We start from the raw sequence: 18,051 nt of genomic DNA on the forward strand, positions 1-18,051 counted from the left end.
ATCAAGTTCATGAATTTTAGACTTGAAAAAGTCCACTTTAATTCTCAAAATCATGTTTAGGCTCAAAGTTTGGATCATTTAACTACCTAAACATGTTACACTACTTAATTTAGCAACAATTCATGACAAAAATCGGCCATAACCTGTTTATATCAAAAAGCCCCAAATTTGCTCAAGAACACAAACCCTAGATTATTCAAAATTTGAAGTTTAAGGCTTCTAATCATGTTAAACAGCATCAATCTAGGTTATACAAGCATAATACATAAACAATTTAAGTCTAATTACACTAAAAAGCATCAAAATCAAATTGGGGAAAAAATTGCTCAAGAACATCAAATTTTGGATTAAATGGTGTTTAGGTGTAGAAATTTACCGTTTTTCTTGAGTAATTCTTAGATAGCATCCTTCTCAACATGATTTTAGAAAAAGATTTGGTGATTAACGGTTAAAAATTGGGATTTTTGGGGTGTTTTTGGGTGTATTTTCGGAGTGTTTTTCGTGCAGAATTCTGTTTTGAGTTTGTGGAGTGTGAAACTGAGCTGTTGCAGCTCTTATTTTTTTTCTGTAATCCGACTCCTCCGCGAGTCGCGGGGATTTACCCTCCAAACTCCGCGAGTCGCGGAGTTTGGAATTTTTTTTTTTTTTTTTTTTTATTATCATTAACTTATTAAAACAATTAAGTAATTAATTTAAAAATTTGTTTCCCTTGTTATTTAGGAAGAGGTCGTTTCGGATCGATGTCCTAGTCCGTCTCTCGACAAAATTTTAAAATTTGTCTCTTTGTAGCGATTGTTTTAAAAGCTAAGATTTTTGGGTTTTTTCAATGTTTTTTGCATACTTTAATTCAATAAGATTAAAAATAATGATAATAAAAGTTCTCGTCCCTCCCTCGGGTAAAGCAATTTCGGTTCAAAGACCTAGTCTTCAACTTACGACCAATTTTTAAAAATCATATTCTTAACTTAATGAGATAAAGTAAGTTTTTGTTTTTAAATTCACACAACTTAAATATAAAATTCAAAATTATTATTAAAAATTCACACCAAACTTAAAATTTGAAATGTATAAAATTAAAAATTAATATTTTAAAAATTAAAAATTCACACCAACTTAATTTAAAAATTTATAAATTCATATCAAACTTATATTAATTTTTCAAATATTTACAATTTTAAATATATTGTTTTTATAAAGTTTACAATATTAATTTAAGATTTAAATATTAATTTTAAAAACATGGTAAAAATAAAATTAAAAATCTTTTTGTCTTTTTATCCCACTTTAATCAATCAAATATTATCAAAAATATGCGCCCCTCTTTTCGGTAAAGTAATTTCAGTTCCAAGACCTAATTTAACTCATGACGAATTTTTGAAATATTTTGGTTTGATTGATTAAAGATATTTATACCTTAAGAATAAACGTTAAATTTCGCAGTGATGTAATAAATTTTTGAATGATATCAATAATTTCGGTCGCCAAACCTAATTTTATTCAATACCAATTTAATACTTTTTAGCGAACAAATTAGCGTTTATTATCAAAAGGTTAAAAATAAAAATAAAAATAAAAACTGTACAGACATACCTGTGGAATAGATTTCTTAGTTATATGATCTATCCCATTCATAAGATAGTCGGTTTAATTGGTTTTCCATGGCTACATAGGCGTAACCTCGAGCATTCAGTGTCTTTTCTTCTAAACATATGAACGGTCCGTCTCTGCATAAAGTAACAAATTCGGTATTTGAATAGGTTTGATTATTTGAACATTTACCTCCATGTGACCATTTTCCGCATTTGTGACATCTTTCTAGGTGTCGTGCTCTTCTTTTCGCTGCGGATTTTGATTTTCCTTTACCAAATTGTAACTTATTATCTTCGCATCTGGATTCTTTTCTAACTCCGTCCATTCTTTCTCTGATTACTGATACTATTTCACTAGGTAGTATGTCATTATTTCATTTAGTGATCAAAGCATGTAGCATTAGACCATGGTTTAGTTCACAGGCAGTCTTCATTTCGTAAAAACCTAAAAAAAATAAAAATTCAGAATGGGGGGAGAAGACTAGTTCTTTAGGGTCTGCTAGGGAAAGACCATTCGGGTTCCATTTTCGAGAACTACACGAAAACAGACAATCTAAATCTAACATAAATACATATTATCCTTTAAAGACTTGATTCTCCCCACACTTAGTTAGCTGTGGTGTCGAAATTGTGATTAACTTCGTTGTCGACTTCCATCGGACCATGTATGTAATGTTTAACTCTGTGACCATTAACTTTAAATTCAATCCCATTTGAATTTATCAATTCTATCGTTCCGTATGGGAAAACTCTTTTGACTATGAATGGTCCCGACCATCTTGATTTCAATTTTCCAGGAAATAGCTTGAATCGTGAATTGAAAAGAAGAACTCTGTCTCCTTCTTTAAATTCTTTTGAACTTCTGATTCTTTTATCATGCCATTTCTTCGTTCTTTCTTTATAGATTAACGAATTTTCGTATGCTTCATGTCTTAATTCTTCTAATTCGTTTAGTTGACTTAATCGTAGACGTCCAGCTTCATGTAAATCAAGATTACATGTTTTCAAAGCCCAAAATGCTTTGTGTTCAATTTCTACTGGAAGATGACATGCTTTTCCATAAACAAGTCTAAAAGGTGTGGTTCCAATTGGAGTTTTGTAGGCTGTTCTAAAAACCCGGAGTGCATCCTCCAATTTAATGGACCATTCCTTCGGATTTGATTCTACAGTTTTCTCTAGAATACGTTTTAAAGCTCGGTTGGTATTTTCAACTTGTCCACTTGTTTGTGGATGATATGCGGTGGAGATTTTATGAGTTACTCCATATCTTTTAAGAACTTTCTCAAGTTGATTATTACAGAAATGAGTACCCCGATCACTTATTAAAGCTTTCGGTGTTCCAAACCTTGCAAAAAGACGTTTTAAAAAGTTGACTACAACTCGTGCATCGTTAGTTGGGAGAGCTTGTGCTTCCGCCCATTTAGATACATAATCAATGGCTACGAGTATATATAGATTATTATGAGATTTTGGAAATGGACCCATAAAGTCAATACCCCAAATGTCAAATACTTCACATACTTGGATGACATTTTGTGGCATTTCATCACGTTGACTTATTTTTCCGGCCCTTTGACATGCATCACAGGATTTGCAAAGAAGGTGTGCGTCTTTGTAAATTGTAGGCCAATAGAATCCAGCTTCATAAACTTTTCTTGCTGTTAGTTGAGGCCCATAATGCCCTCCTGTTGGTCCTGTGTGACAATGGTTTAAAATTTTACTAGCTTCATCTCCAAACACACATCGGCGTATTATTCCATCGGGACAACTTTTAAACAGATGTGGATCTTCCCAGAAATAGTGTTTTATATCACTGAAGAATTTCTTTCGTCTTTGGTACGATAATCCTTTTTCAAGGAATCCACAAACTAAGTAGTTTGCATAGTCTGCAAACCATGGGATTTCTTTATAATCTATCTTCAATAGATATTCATCAGGAAAGTTGTCTTGTATGGCTGATTCATTTAGAACTTCTAATTCGGGATTTTCAAGACGAGAAAGATGATCAGCGGCGAGATTTTCTGCTCCTCTTTTATCTCGGATTTCAATATCAAACTCTTGTAAGAGTAAGATCCAACGGATTAATCTTGGTTTAGCATTTTGTTTTGAAAATAGGTATCTAAGAGCAGAATGGTCGGTATAGACCACCGTTTTTGCTAGAACGAGATATGATCGAAATTTGTCAAAAGCAAAGACAATAGCAAGGAGTTCTTTTTCAGTAGTTGTATAGTTTGTTTGTGCTCCTTGTAACGTCTTACTAGCATAATATATAGGTTGAAATCGTTTTTCAATCCTTTGTCCTAAAACGGCTCCCATTGCAAAATCACTTGCATCGCACATTAGTTCAAATGGTAGATTCCAATTTGGTGTTATCATGATCGGCGCATTAGTGAGTTTCTCTTTAAGAATATTAAAAGATTTGATACACTCATCTGAAAAGATGAATGGCGAATCCTTTTCTAGGAGTTTATTCATAGGAGTGGCAATTTTAGAAAAATCTTTTATGAAACGTCGGTAAAAACCGGCATGCCCTAGAAAACTCCTAACTCCTCTAACATTGGTGGGATGTGGAAGTTTAGCAATTACATCTACTTTAGCTCTATCCACTTCAATTCCTTCTTTTGAAATTTTATGTCCAAGAACGATGCCTTCTTTAACCATGAAATGGCATTTCTCCCAATTAAGTACTAGATTTGATTGTTCGCATCTAATTAGCATTCGTTCCAGATTAACTAGACATGATTTAAATGTATCACCGAAAACTGAAAAGTCATCCATGAATACTTCCATGCATTCTTCTATCATGTCGTGAAAAATCGCCATCATACACCTTTGAAAGGTTGCAGGGGCGTTGCAAAGTCCAAATGGCATGCGTTTGTAAGCAAAAGTACCATAAGGGCACGTGAATGTGGTTTTCTCTTGATCCTCGGGTGCTATTGGAATTTGAAAATATCCGGAAAATCCATCTAGAAAACAATAGTAACTATTTCCGGCTAATCTTTCCAACATTTGATCTATAAAAGGTAAGGGAAAGTGATCTTTTCTGGTGGCGTCATTTAATTTTCTATAATCAATACATACACGCCATCCTGTTACAGTCCTAGTAGGAATAAGCTCATTTTTCTCATTTGTAATGACAGTCATGCCACCCTTCTTAGGTACGCATTGAACTGGGCTTACCCATGGACTATCAGAAATTGGATATATCAAACCTGCATCTAGCAGTTTAATAATCTATTTCTTAACTACATCTTGCATATTAGGATTTAGTCTTCGTTGGCGTTGCACATACGTTTTATGACCTTCTTCCATAAGGATTTTATGTGTGCAATACGAAGGACTTATTCCTTTAATATCATGAATCTTCCATGCAATGGCTGGTTTATGAGCTTTTAACACAGAAATGAGTTGTGATTTCTCATTTTCAGTAAGAGAAGACGATATTATTACAGGTAATTCAGATTCACCATGTAAATAAGCGTATTCCAAATGGTTTGGAAGTGGCTTTAACTCTAATTTCGGAGGTTCTTCTATCGATGATTTATATCGATATCTGTCTTCTTCTTTTAACATTTGAATTTCTTCTATTGTTGGTTCATATCCATTAGCTATAAGTGTAGCTAACATTTCAGCTTCATCAATTGGTTCATTACCTTCTCCTAAAGAACATTCTCCTGTTCCTTGTAATTCTGGAAATTCTTCTAATAATTCTGCATGTGCATCTATAGTTTGAATATAATAACATGTATCATCTGCAGATTGTGGTTGTTGCATTGCTCTATCAACTGAAAAGGTAACACTCTCATCCTCTATACTTAGGGTCAATTTCTTACCGAACACGTCTATCATTGCTTTAGCTGTGTTTAAGAATGGTCTTCCTAATATGAGAGGAACTTGAGAATCTTCTTCCATGTCCAAAACAACAAAATCTACTGGAAATACTAAAGTGCCAATTTTAACTAGCATGTTCTCCATTATCCCTCTAGGATATTTTATTGATCTATCGGCTAGTTGTATGCTTATTCTGGTTGGTTTCAATTCTCCAAGGTCTAGTTTAGCGTATAGTGAATACGGCATTAGATTTATACTAGCACCTAAGTCTGCCAATACTTCTATTGAACTAAGACTACCCAGAAAACATGGAATTGTGAAACTTCCTGGATCAGATAATTTTTCTGGTATCTTATTCAACAGCACTGCTGAACAATTAGCATTCATAGTAACAGCCGAGAGTTCTTCCATTTTCTTTCTATTTGAGATTAGATCTTTCAAGAATTTAGCATATCTTGGCATTCCTGAAATCACATCAATGAAAGGAAGATTTACATTTATCTGTTTAAACATATCCAAGAATTTGGATTGCTCGGCTTCAAGTTTCTCTTTCTTCATTTTACTCGGGTAAGGAAGTGGTGGTTGGTATGGTTTAACATAAGGTTTATCCTTAACTGTGTTATCTTCATTAACCTTTTCAACTACCGGTTCTTTTTCCTTATCTTGATCAGGTTGTGGTTTTTGTGGAGTAGGAATAGTTTCATCAGAAGTTACAGGTATTTCAGGTGGTTTAAGTGTTGTACCACTTCTTGTGGTAATAGCTTTAGCTGTTTCATTCCGGGGGTTAGCATTTGTATCACTAGGTAGACTTCCCGGTTTTCTTTCATCTATTAACCTTGCTAGGTTACTCACTTCTTGTTCCAGATTTTGAATAGAAGCTTGTTGATTTCTAAATGCTTGAGCATTTTGTTCATTGGTTTGTTTCTGAGATGTGAAAAACTGTGTTTGAGTTTCAACTAGCTTCGTCATCATATCTTCTAAATTCGGCTTTTTATCATCGGTTTGTTGTGGTGGTTTGTTTTGAAAATTAGGTCTTTGCTGATTATAAGTATTATTGGATACTTGTTGATTGCTAGGACCTTGTTGGTTGTTGTATGGAATATTTCGGTTATAATTCTGGTTTTGATTGTAAATCGGTCTTGGCGGTTGATAATTATTCTGATAATTATTTCCAGGCCTTTGGTTTATGTATGAAATATTCTCTCTTTGTTCCATTGTTAATTCAATACTGAGACAATCTTTTGTCAAATGTGGTCCTCCACACTGCTCACAACTAATTCGTATTGAGTGAATATCTTTAGTCATCTTTTCCATTCGTCTCTCTACAGCATCTATCTTTGTGGAAATGGAATCTAAGTCATGGCTAGAATCGGCTCTAGCTGCTTTAGATGATCTAATGATGTCTTTTTCTTGGTGCCACTCATGTGAGTGGGAAGCAGTGTTATCAATAATTTTGTAAGCATCAGTTTCGGTTTTTTTCATAATAGAACCACCAGCTGCTATATCTATGTCTTTCCTTGTAGTGATGTCGCATCCTTGGTAGAATATTTGTACTATTTGACAGGTGTCTAAACCATGTTGCGGACATCCTCTTAACAACTTTCCATATCTTGTCCATGCCTCATATAGAGTTTCATTTGGTTTCTGTGTGAACGTAACAATTTCTGCTTGAAGTCTTACGGCTTTAGATGCAGGAAAGAATTGTTTAAGAAATTTGTCAACTAAAACGTCCCATGTATCGATCGCCCCTTCAGGTAACGATTCCAACCAATCTTTGGCTTCTCCCTTTAAAGTCCAGGGAAATAACATGAGATATATCTGTTCATCCTCCACTTCTCGTATTTTAAATAGTGTGCAGATCCTATTAAAGGTACGTAGATGTTCATTTGGATCTTCCTTCGGCGCACCACTAAATTGGCATTGATTAGTCACCATATGTAGAATTTGTCCTTTGATTTCATAATCTGGCGCATTAATGTCTGGATGAGTAATTGCGTGACCTTGGCCAGTGCGTTTAGCTCTCATTCGGTCTTCCATACTTAAAGGTTCCAGATTCTCCATAATTGAATTTGTTGAATCGGTATCACTAGATGATTCTGATTTAATGGTTCGTTCCTCAACAATCTCTGTTTGAATGATTGGTGGCTCCGGAGGAAAGTTTAATGGTTCAGGATCTATGAACCGTTCCTGAATATTCTCCGGATTCTCAATTGTGAGGTTGGGTTCAAAAAATGGATTATCGGAAATTTGAACTGAAGTACTTGGTCTACTGGATGACGATTCTAAAGAAAAATCAACGGCGGTTATATTTGCTAAATGTCTTGATCTAGTTACAGGTGGTGAACGTACAAAAGGTGGTGAACGTCTTGCTCGGTGCATTCACTGAATATCCTATTAGTTTTTAAAAAAGGAAAGAAAAATTATAATAAGTTATCCAATCAATAGACTTTTCTGATTTTGCCCACGTTTCGAATAGCCAAAAGATGCAGCAGAGGGGCAGGATTCGTTTGGTCTCAATATAATTGAGGACTGTTTGGCTCCAATAACCCGGTCCACGTACAAATCCAACTATTACTACGAACCAGAAAATTTTGATGTCTATCAATTTAACCACTTAAAATAAATTTTCGTAATTTTAAGAAATTTAGATAAGAAGTAGAATAAAAATTTATGTCCTAAAACTAGAATAGCGAGAAATAAGAAAGAAAAAGAGTTCGTCGAAAAAGGTAGAAAAAGAAAAAAAAATGGTTGAAATAAAAGGTGACGAAAAAAAAAATAAAAGAAACTTATAAAAACTTAAAAATACTTGACTAACCTAACCTTATTACTACAACTAACTTAAAATTATAATCGCAAATTGAAATTACTAATTGGAATGATAATTGATACATAGTAAAAAGGTGTCTAAAAATATTAAAGCTTACAGGAAAAACTAAATCCCAAATGGAAATAACTTAAAAAGAAACTAAAACTTAAAAAGGCGTCGCAAAATTTTAAAGTACCTAAATCTTAGTCTAAAGAAAAAGCACTTAAGGAATTCTACGGAAAAACCTAAAAATCTAGGAGTAAAAATAACTATAGCAAAAACTAAGTTTAAAATTAAATATGAGAGAAAAATACAAATATTATGCTACAACGATTAAAAAGGGACAAAATATAAAAATATACAAAAAGTTGTAAAAAGTACAATTTTTATAAAAATATTATTTTTATATTATTTTTTTTAATAAAACTACTAATTTTATAATTTAATTAAACTTATTAATACTAAATACATAAATTAAATAAAAAGTAAAAGTAAAAATAAAACTAATAATAATAATAATAATAATTAGTGTTAAATAATAATTATAATTAATAATAAACCGTAATTAATGCTGAATTAGGGCTTCCTGTTCGTGTGTCAGGTACCCTCCGCGAGTCGCGGTAATTAATGCAGAAAACCCCGCGAGTCGCGGGGTTCAAAAATTCAGATGACAGCTTTAAATTCGACGCGTTTTTTTCTTTATTTATTTTTTTTTATTTTCTGTTTTTAATTTTTTTCTATAAATAAAACATATTTAAGAAAATTTATATTATTATAAACTAAAATAAAGATAAAGAAACTTATAAAACTTTTATATTTAACAAAATCTTAAAAATACTTATATTTTTGTTTTTCTTTTTATATTTTCGAATTTTTAAAACGTATTTTTACAAAAGCGACTTTTAATAAAAGTAAGCTAAAAATCTTTTTCTTTTTTTTATTAGCGTTGCGCTTCCGGCGTTTAAGAGTGTCCCCGGCAGCGGCGCCAAAAATACTTGATGTTATGCGAGGTGTATATAAAATAGTTATTAATTTTAGCAGAAAACACTATTAAATACGATACAATTTTACACAAGATATTTATTTATTTATAGAATGGATATACTTAAACCTTGCTACAACACTTATAGGCAGTGTACCTAATCGTAAAGTAGTGTAGTTTTTAGTAAGTCCGGTTCGTTCCACAGGGAAATCTTTAAACAAAGCTCAACGCTATATTAGTTTACTTTTATAAAAATACAAATATATATATAAGTAATATTATTATTATAAAGGGGGGTTTTTATCGTTTAATGACCGGTTTGTCGATTTTAAGACTTTAGTCGCAGTTAAAACCTAATGTAAAATATAAAATAAATATAAGACTTAAATTAAAGCGTAAAGTAAATAACTATAATGAAATTGCGAATAATAAAAGTGCGATAAAATAAACTTGCGATAATTAAAAAGTACGATAATTAAAAGTGCGATTAAATAACAATAAATAAAAGTGCGATAATTAAAAGTGCAATTAAATATAAAATAAAGGAAATTAAATATGAAATAAAAGAATTATGCTTATTTAAACTTCCGTAATCATGATGTTTGACGTGTTGATTTTAGTTTTATGCCCATGGGTTAATTGTCCTTTGTCCTGGATTATTTAATATGTCCGTCTGGTTTTTGTCCATAACAGTCCATCAGTCATAAATATAAAGTGCGAGTGTCCTCATCAAATTATTCTTATACCCGAAGTTAAATATTCCAACTAATTGGGGATTCGAATTGTAACAAGGTTTTAATACTTTGTTTAATGAATACACCAGGTTATCGACTGCGTGTAAACCAAGGTTTTACTACTTTGTTAACAATTACACCAATTACCCTTGAATGTAATTTCACCCCTGTTTTAATTATTCTAGTGGCTATTAATCCATTCCCGTGTCCGGTTAAATGAACGATTATTCGTACATATAAATACCCCGCCCATCGTGTCCGATTGAGTGTATATGGTAATTTATAAGGACGCCCAATTGTAAATCTTTATATTAACATTAACAAACTATCATTTAGTTAAACAAATATAAAGCCCATTAATAGCCCATAGTCTAATTTCCACAAGTGTCGTTCTTTTGTCCAAACCCCAATTATGGTACAAAGCCCAATTACCCAATTTTAGTAATTAGCCCAACATCATGATTACTTTGTTTTAAATAAGCATAATAATAACTTAGCTACGAGACATTAATGTAAAAAGGTTGAACATAACTTACAATGATTAAAAATAGCGTAGCGTTACACGGAGAGAATTTCGACTTACACCCTTACAACATTCGCTAACATACCCTTATTATTAGAATTAAAATTAAAATTAAAATATAAATTATATATATATATATATATATATATATAAATTTTACGTATGATAAGAGAAGAAAAAGATATGAATTGTGATCAGAATTCGGTTGGCTTTATAGGGAATTTCGATTTTTGGGGCTCCGCGACTCGCGGTGAATTTTGCCTTCAAACTCCGCGAGTCGCGGAGGTTACTTTTACAGCTCAGAGGAGTTTGGCTCTTTGTTTACCGACGGTTTATAATATATATATAATATATATATAATTAATATAATTAATTATATATTATATTATATTTATATACATAGTTAACTTGTAATTTTTAGTCCGTTACGTCGAGCGTTAAGAGTTGACTCTGGTCCCGGATCCGGATTTTCGAACGTCCTTGCGTACAATTTAATATCTTATACTTTGCGTTTTGAATCTTGTACTCTTGTAATTTCGAGACGTTTCTTATCAATAATTGGAACCTTTTTGATTGTCTTTTGTTCTTTTGAGCTTTTTGGTCGTTTGCGTCTTCAATTCGTCGAATCTGTCTTTTGTCTTCACCTTTTATTATTTAAACGAATATCACTTATAAATAGAACAATTGCAACTAAAAGCTTGTCTTTCTTGAGGAATAATGCTATGAAATATATGTTCTTTTTTAGCATTATCATACATACTAATAGTGTATCCCTGACTAGTGCTCGAGAAAATAGGATTATGCATTCTTGTCCTTTTGATATTGCCATTAGATAGGTTATGTTGAATCCTGAATTAGTTACATATGCGGTTGAGATAAAGTACAAAATATGCATGTCGTTGGAAAACTAGAAAAAATAGTTGAATTTTGGTTTAAGAATCGCTTGAATCCAAGTAACGGTTAGAAAATTATGAAATAAACAAATTACATAATTAATTTTCGTAATTAAAATTGCTGATGATAATTAGTGAACTAATTTTATGGGTTATAAAAAGTGGTTATTTGGATTCTACTCGTCGAGTAGATGAATTTTCATATAAAGCACGTCTCGTTTCGTTGAACGGTTGTCAAGTTATGGACAAAAGAAGTTTTGTAAATTTTGATGAAATGTCGAAACGGAAACTGAAATTCTCGCTGATCTGCGTTGTTTCAGATTAAAACAAAAATACCACTGAATTCTTTGCTGTAAGGTCTAACAAATGACTCTGGCCGTTTGTCAATTCGAGTCTCGACGATTTTTCTAAAAATCATCAAAGTTGACTGTTTGGTCACATTTTAAAATTCTAAAAAGAGCTGAAACTTTTGATTAAAAATGTCAGTTTTGTATCAGTTGTTATGGTCGGCCTGATGTGTGTTTACTTTTGCCAAAAATCATGTTATATCTTTGTGGTAACGAGAATTTGAAGGCTTTGACCGTTTGTCAATCCGAGTTTCGAGGAATTTTCTAAAAATCTCCAAAGTAGGCTACTCGGTCACTTTTATAAATTTATTAAAGCTGAAAAATCAACTTTGAAACGCCGAAACCGTGTTGGAAACTACGAGTTGTCTAGGTTTAGTTTATTTATGTAACATTTATGCTTAATCTTTTTTGGTAATGTGTAACTTTTATCTTTGGCCGTTTATCAATCGGAGCTCCGATAATTTTTCTAAAAATCGCTGAAGTGACCGTTTAGTCATGTTTGACCGAAAATCATTTTGGTATAAGTTATTGTATTTTTGCATGCGACCTCGTTTTTACTTTAACCTTTGACTTTTGACTTTAACCTTTGACTTTTGACTTTGAACTTTGACTTTTCCCGTTAACTTTTCAGTTAATTTTTTTTTGTGTGTTGACTTTCTCAAAAAAACTAAAATACTATTTTATGATTATGAAACCATTTGTGTTACGTTGTTTCACACGTCACCTTTTACTAGAATTTCAACTGAACATGAGTAATATAACATGTTACTATACTGTTGAGTCAGACTCGAGCATTAGGATTGTGGTACACTATGACTTGACCTAATTTGTTAGACAAATATTGACCAACACCTAAATATATATAATTAATTTAGGTTCGTGAATCTGAGGCCAACCTTGCACTTGTTCAATGACGTTATATGTATTTTTACTACAAAATACAGTATGGTGAGTTTCATTTGCCTTTTTACCCTTTATATTTTTGGGACTGAGAATACATGCGCTTTTATAAATGTTTGACGATATAGACACAAGTAATTGAAACTACATTCTATGGTTGAATTATCGAAATCGAATATGCCCCTTTTTATTAAAGTCTGGTAATCTAAGAATTAGGGAACAGACACCCTAATTGACGCGAATCCTAAAGATAGATCTATTGGGCCTAACAAACCCCATCCAAAGTACCGGATGCTTTGGTACTTCGAAATTTATATCATGTCCGAAGGAGGATCCCGGAATGATTGGGAATATTCTTATATGCATATTGTTAATGTCGGTTACCAGGTGTTCACCATATGAATGATTATTTTTGTCTCTATGCATGGGACGTATATTTATGAGAACTGGAAATGAAATTCTTGTGGTCTATTAAAATGATGGAAATAAATGATTATGATAAACTAATGAACTCACCAACCTTTTGGTTGACACTTTAAAGCATGTTTATTCTCAGGTTTGAAAGAAATCTTCCGCTGTGCATTAGCTCATTTTAAAGATATTACTTGGAGTCATTCATGATATAATTCAAAAGACGTTGCATTTGAGTCATTGAAGTTCATTAGAGATTGTTATTAAGTAAATGACAGATTAGGTCATTTATAGTTGGATATTATGAAATGGTATGCATACCTGTCAACTTTTGATGTAATGAAAGGTTGTCTTTTAAAAACAAATGCAACGTTTGTAAAATGTACCATTTAGAGGTCAAGTACCTTGCGATGTAATCATATGTTGTTGTATTTGTTCCTATAGATTGGGACGGGTCACGACAGAATATGCCCACTTATTTTAAATTTTGGGTAGATAAGCTAAGTTCCTAATTTAGTCTAAAGGTAAACTAAAGCAATCTTAATCTAAGTTAATCTAAGGTAATCTAAGGTAATTATCCTAGGTTTAATTATTTTTTTGGTTCTTGTTACAGATTCCCTGGTATTTCGATAACAGAGCTTCGCACAAATTATTCAACAAACCAAGGGGCCAGGCCGACTACAGAGAGGCAGGATCCTTTTGGTTCCAATATAATTGAACACTGTTCGGAAAATCCAACAACCAAGTCCGTGAATAATTGTCTTTCTTAGACACCACTAAATGCTTGCAAATAGGTTTAATAGAAGCAGTATTGTCTGATAACAGTTCCCCGGCAGCGTTGCCAAAAACATGTTCTCCTCTTGATATGATCGAAACGGACAGTTTTATTTATGCGGTGTCGTTAGCCCGCAAGGTGTCAGAATCAGCTATCGAGAGGTGAGAGCAATAGTTTTAAATTTATATTTAGTGGGGCCTAAATCGTACTACTCCTTATTATGATGAGTAAAGGAAGTATGACCTAGGGTCAAATTTTTAAGATATCAGTAGAATTGAACGTATAACTAAATCTTAAGATAATACTAAAGTGAAGGAGTAGTGGTTTGTTACCTAATTTTGGGTTTTCTAGTTTATTAGATAAAGTAAAGTAAATGCGATAAAATTTGTAATTCAGATAAGGTTAAGCAAGTGCATACTATGGTTTCATCAATTACTTTTCCGAGATTATGGAGTGCTGGGTCATGAATAGCTGGTGAACTCGTATTTATTACACTGGTCCTAACGCCCCTTACCATAAGATATGTCACTGTGTAATACATTAGGCTTGAAGATTCTGAATAGACAGCAATGTCCCTTACCCCCGACGCCTGTGCAGTCTGACTACAGGCATACATGTTCAGACGGCTCATCCAATTGAGCGACTCGGTTGGGTGACATATTAACATTCTATAAAGGTCTAAACTTTCTTAAGCATAATAGAATACAAGGTATGGCATATCCGAGAGACGTGATGTGTTTCGATGCTTTCGTTAATGATTGCATTTAAAAAGATAGTTAGGCCCTTAAAAAGAGTTCAACCATAAAGAACACCATGGCCAAGTCGGTTTAACTTCCATGAACACGTTCGGTTATCTTAACGGTCTAATCCTTTATATTTTTAAACAAACTGTTCCTTAATTAACTAAGAATTCATCATGCGGGGTGCAATATTTGAGACTGCGTTATGGTGAAGTGTACTCATTAGCACTGACCGGGTTCCATGGCCTTACTTAGCAGAAATACAGCTTACAACAACCGTTGCGCTTCAGCATGCACATATTAAGTTTATATGCTTGTTGACTACACTAGCATGGTCTAAGACCGACAATGTACTATGGGCCTAGTTAGATGTTTCACTACGAATGAGTCCTCAGTTAGAATCCAAGGCTCGGTGGACTTACTACAACCGGTGTGCCTCAGTTAAACTTACGTTGTATCCGATAGACTTCTCGGGTTCGCGACTTACTAATAACAGAGGTGATAACTACATTCTATTAGTTGGAAAAGTGATTGATTTTTAAGCATAATCGGAAAGCATCTTGACAACATACATAAAGCATAATATTATTTCGGTATTATAACTGACTACATCATAGCATACACTAAAGATAACTACTCGCTAATCATGGCAACGATATCACAACTCATAATAACGAAAGACATTATATAAAGACAAATGATAGAAGTACCAGTAGATTAAACGAGTTCTGAATACAAACGTGACAACTTCAAACTCCAGACCTCTCCTAATACAATCTTCGGCGTTCTTCTCCGGGTACTAGGTTTCGTGCACGGAGTCGAAGACCTTGAAAGTATGACTAATATTGTAGAAAGAAAGAGAGAGAGAGAGAGAGAGAGAAGTGAATTGAAGTGTGTCTAAAAATGAATGACAAATGGCCTTTAAATAGAGGTGAAATTTGCCTGCATACGGCTGGCAGGCCGTATGGCTTGGTAGCCCGTTTTGTGACGACCTGGAAATTTCCGATCAAATTTAAACTTAATTTTTATATGATTTCGACACGATAAGCAAAGTCTATAATATGGAGTCTCAAAACTTTTGGAACTATATTCAAGCAATCAAGTACCTTTGACCATCCTCGACGATTCACGAACAGATAATTGTAAATAGATTTGTGTGGATTTAAATATATATGTATATATATATATATATATATATATATATATATATATATATATATATATATATATATATATATATATATATATATATATATAATAATTTGGAAATATAACTTTAAATATTATATGTCATTGTTATTAAATTAATTATTTAAAATAAAATAAAAATATGATATTAGGATTATTATTATTTAAAACATATCTATATATATATAAATAAAGTATATTAAATTTATATTTTGTGATTTCGAATCTATTTAGTAAACGACGGTAACACTCAATTGTCATTCGATGGATGTTAAGCAAGTTAAATTCAAACTTATATAATTTTAAAATAAACGGTGATCCGAAAATGAGTTCTATAATGTTTAAGCTTACTAAAAATGTATTTAGGATCTAGTTATTAAAATTTTAACATTTTTTTTATATTTTACCCAGAATTGAGAGGGACAGTTGATGTAAATTTTATTTAATAAATTAAGGATCGAATTTTATACCATAATGACCAAAATAAATAAATATAAATAATTTAAAATTTTGGAATTTTTAGGAACACTTTTATATTTTAACTGTTTAACAACGGACCACGATATAATACCGAGGTAAGAGTGTCGGCAGTGTAATATGAAATATCTCAGATAATTGAATTTATGATTGAGGTTTACTGTTTCCATTTGAAATCATTTACCAACTTTAACCTATTGTATACTATGCACATGTGATTCTTACATCTTAAAGATTGTATATTATATACATACAACATACTGCATTTTTGAAGACACACAAGACACCCTCACCCTCACCTCATCAAACTCTTCATGCTTCCTGCTTCTACTAATCAAACGAGTCTAGTTCACCTCAAACCACCATCTACGGTCCTCACCACCATCACGACCACCGGCAACCCTTCATCGTCATAAGCGGTCTCCACCATTGAATCAAACCACCATACCTTTATGTTATAAACCAACAACTCACCAATCACTCTTTCACCATCGAAACTTTCATGTCACCACCTTATACCACCTCGATCACCAACGGCCAATGGGTATTATATTTTCTTTCTTCTCTTTCTTTTCTTTTCGTGAAATCTAAACCAAAACAAATCGATCAATCATCACCATCTCCATCGAAAGTTCCTACGGTTAACAACTTCATGATGCACCACCCATCACAAACCCAAATCGACACCTCCATCAACCCATCGTAACACCCACTTCAGTCACCACCCTTAATCCGTTCATATGTTCGAAATTTCTAAATCACGAGCCACCCTAAAACCTTTTAATTACCACCTTATACAAACAACTACCACTTCCTAAAACCTTCAGTGGTGCAACCAACACTAGCTCTCTCCTCTCTCTCCTATCTCTCCTATCTCTCTCTATTATTTTTTTTTATCAATCGATTGCCCTTACTTGTTAAGGTTAAACAAGACCCACATCAATAAAACCCACCTTCAAATAACCTACGAACCTTTGCTGTAATACTACTATTGAACGAAGGAGTAATAGTGATGATACTTTAATGATAACCGAAACCGACAATCACCATCTTTTTTTTCTTCTTCGTTCCTGAAACTGCAAGTTTGCTTACGTTCCTATTACAATTCGAACCTAACACCTATCTATAAATTCAAGTAATCTACTACGGCTTGTTTTCTACTACCAATCGAACAAATGATTTCCATCATGAGTTTATTGTTTAATTGTTTTGGCCGACAACTTCATTGGAGATAAACCCCACTTGATTTACTAAAGATAATGATGATGAACAAGTTGGAATTTAATAATGTCGTTAAGGGGGTCAAGATGGGGACGGGTATTATTGATTACGAATCCCACATACTTAGTTACTTATCCTAAATCTATCTGTACAAATGAATTGGGTTTGGTAACGGACTGCCATGATCATACTTAGTTGGGCCGATGAGTTTATTTCAAGTTGGTCCGTATATTTTTTTCTATTGGGCCAGGTTCTTGGTGTGTTGGATATTGGACCGTGATCCAATTTCTGGTTGTATATTGGGGCTAAAATGAGAGCAATGATGATGAAAGGTGAGGTACGAGAAGGTTGTTAAATTGTTGATATACATGAAATCATGGTGGTAAGTCGTAGATGATGAGATAATTATGATTAAGATGATGGCGACTTGATGATACATGATGATGTTGTGATTGGTGATCGTGATTAAGCGGATGGTATTATAGTGTTTAGATTATAATGATAAGATAATTGATATCAAGGAAGATACATGAGATACGAATATTAGGATGAAGATTATAATGGAATCACAAAACACGATTAGTTGATACATAAAATAATAACAATAATGATGATCACGATTTAGTTGATGATG

This window comes from Rutidosis leptorrhynchoides, chromosome 2 (assembly GCF_046630445.1).
Source record: "Rutidosis leptorrhynchoides isolate AG116_Rl617_1_P2 chromosome 2, CSIRO_AGI_Rlap_v1, whole genome shotgun sequence".
Taxonomy (NCBI): domain Eukaryota; kingdom Viridiplantae; phylum Streptophyta; class Magnoliopsida; order Asterales; family Asteraceae; genus Rutidosis; species Rutidosis leptorrhynchoides.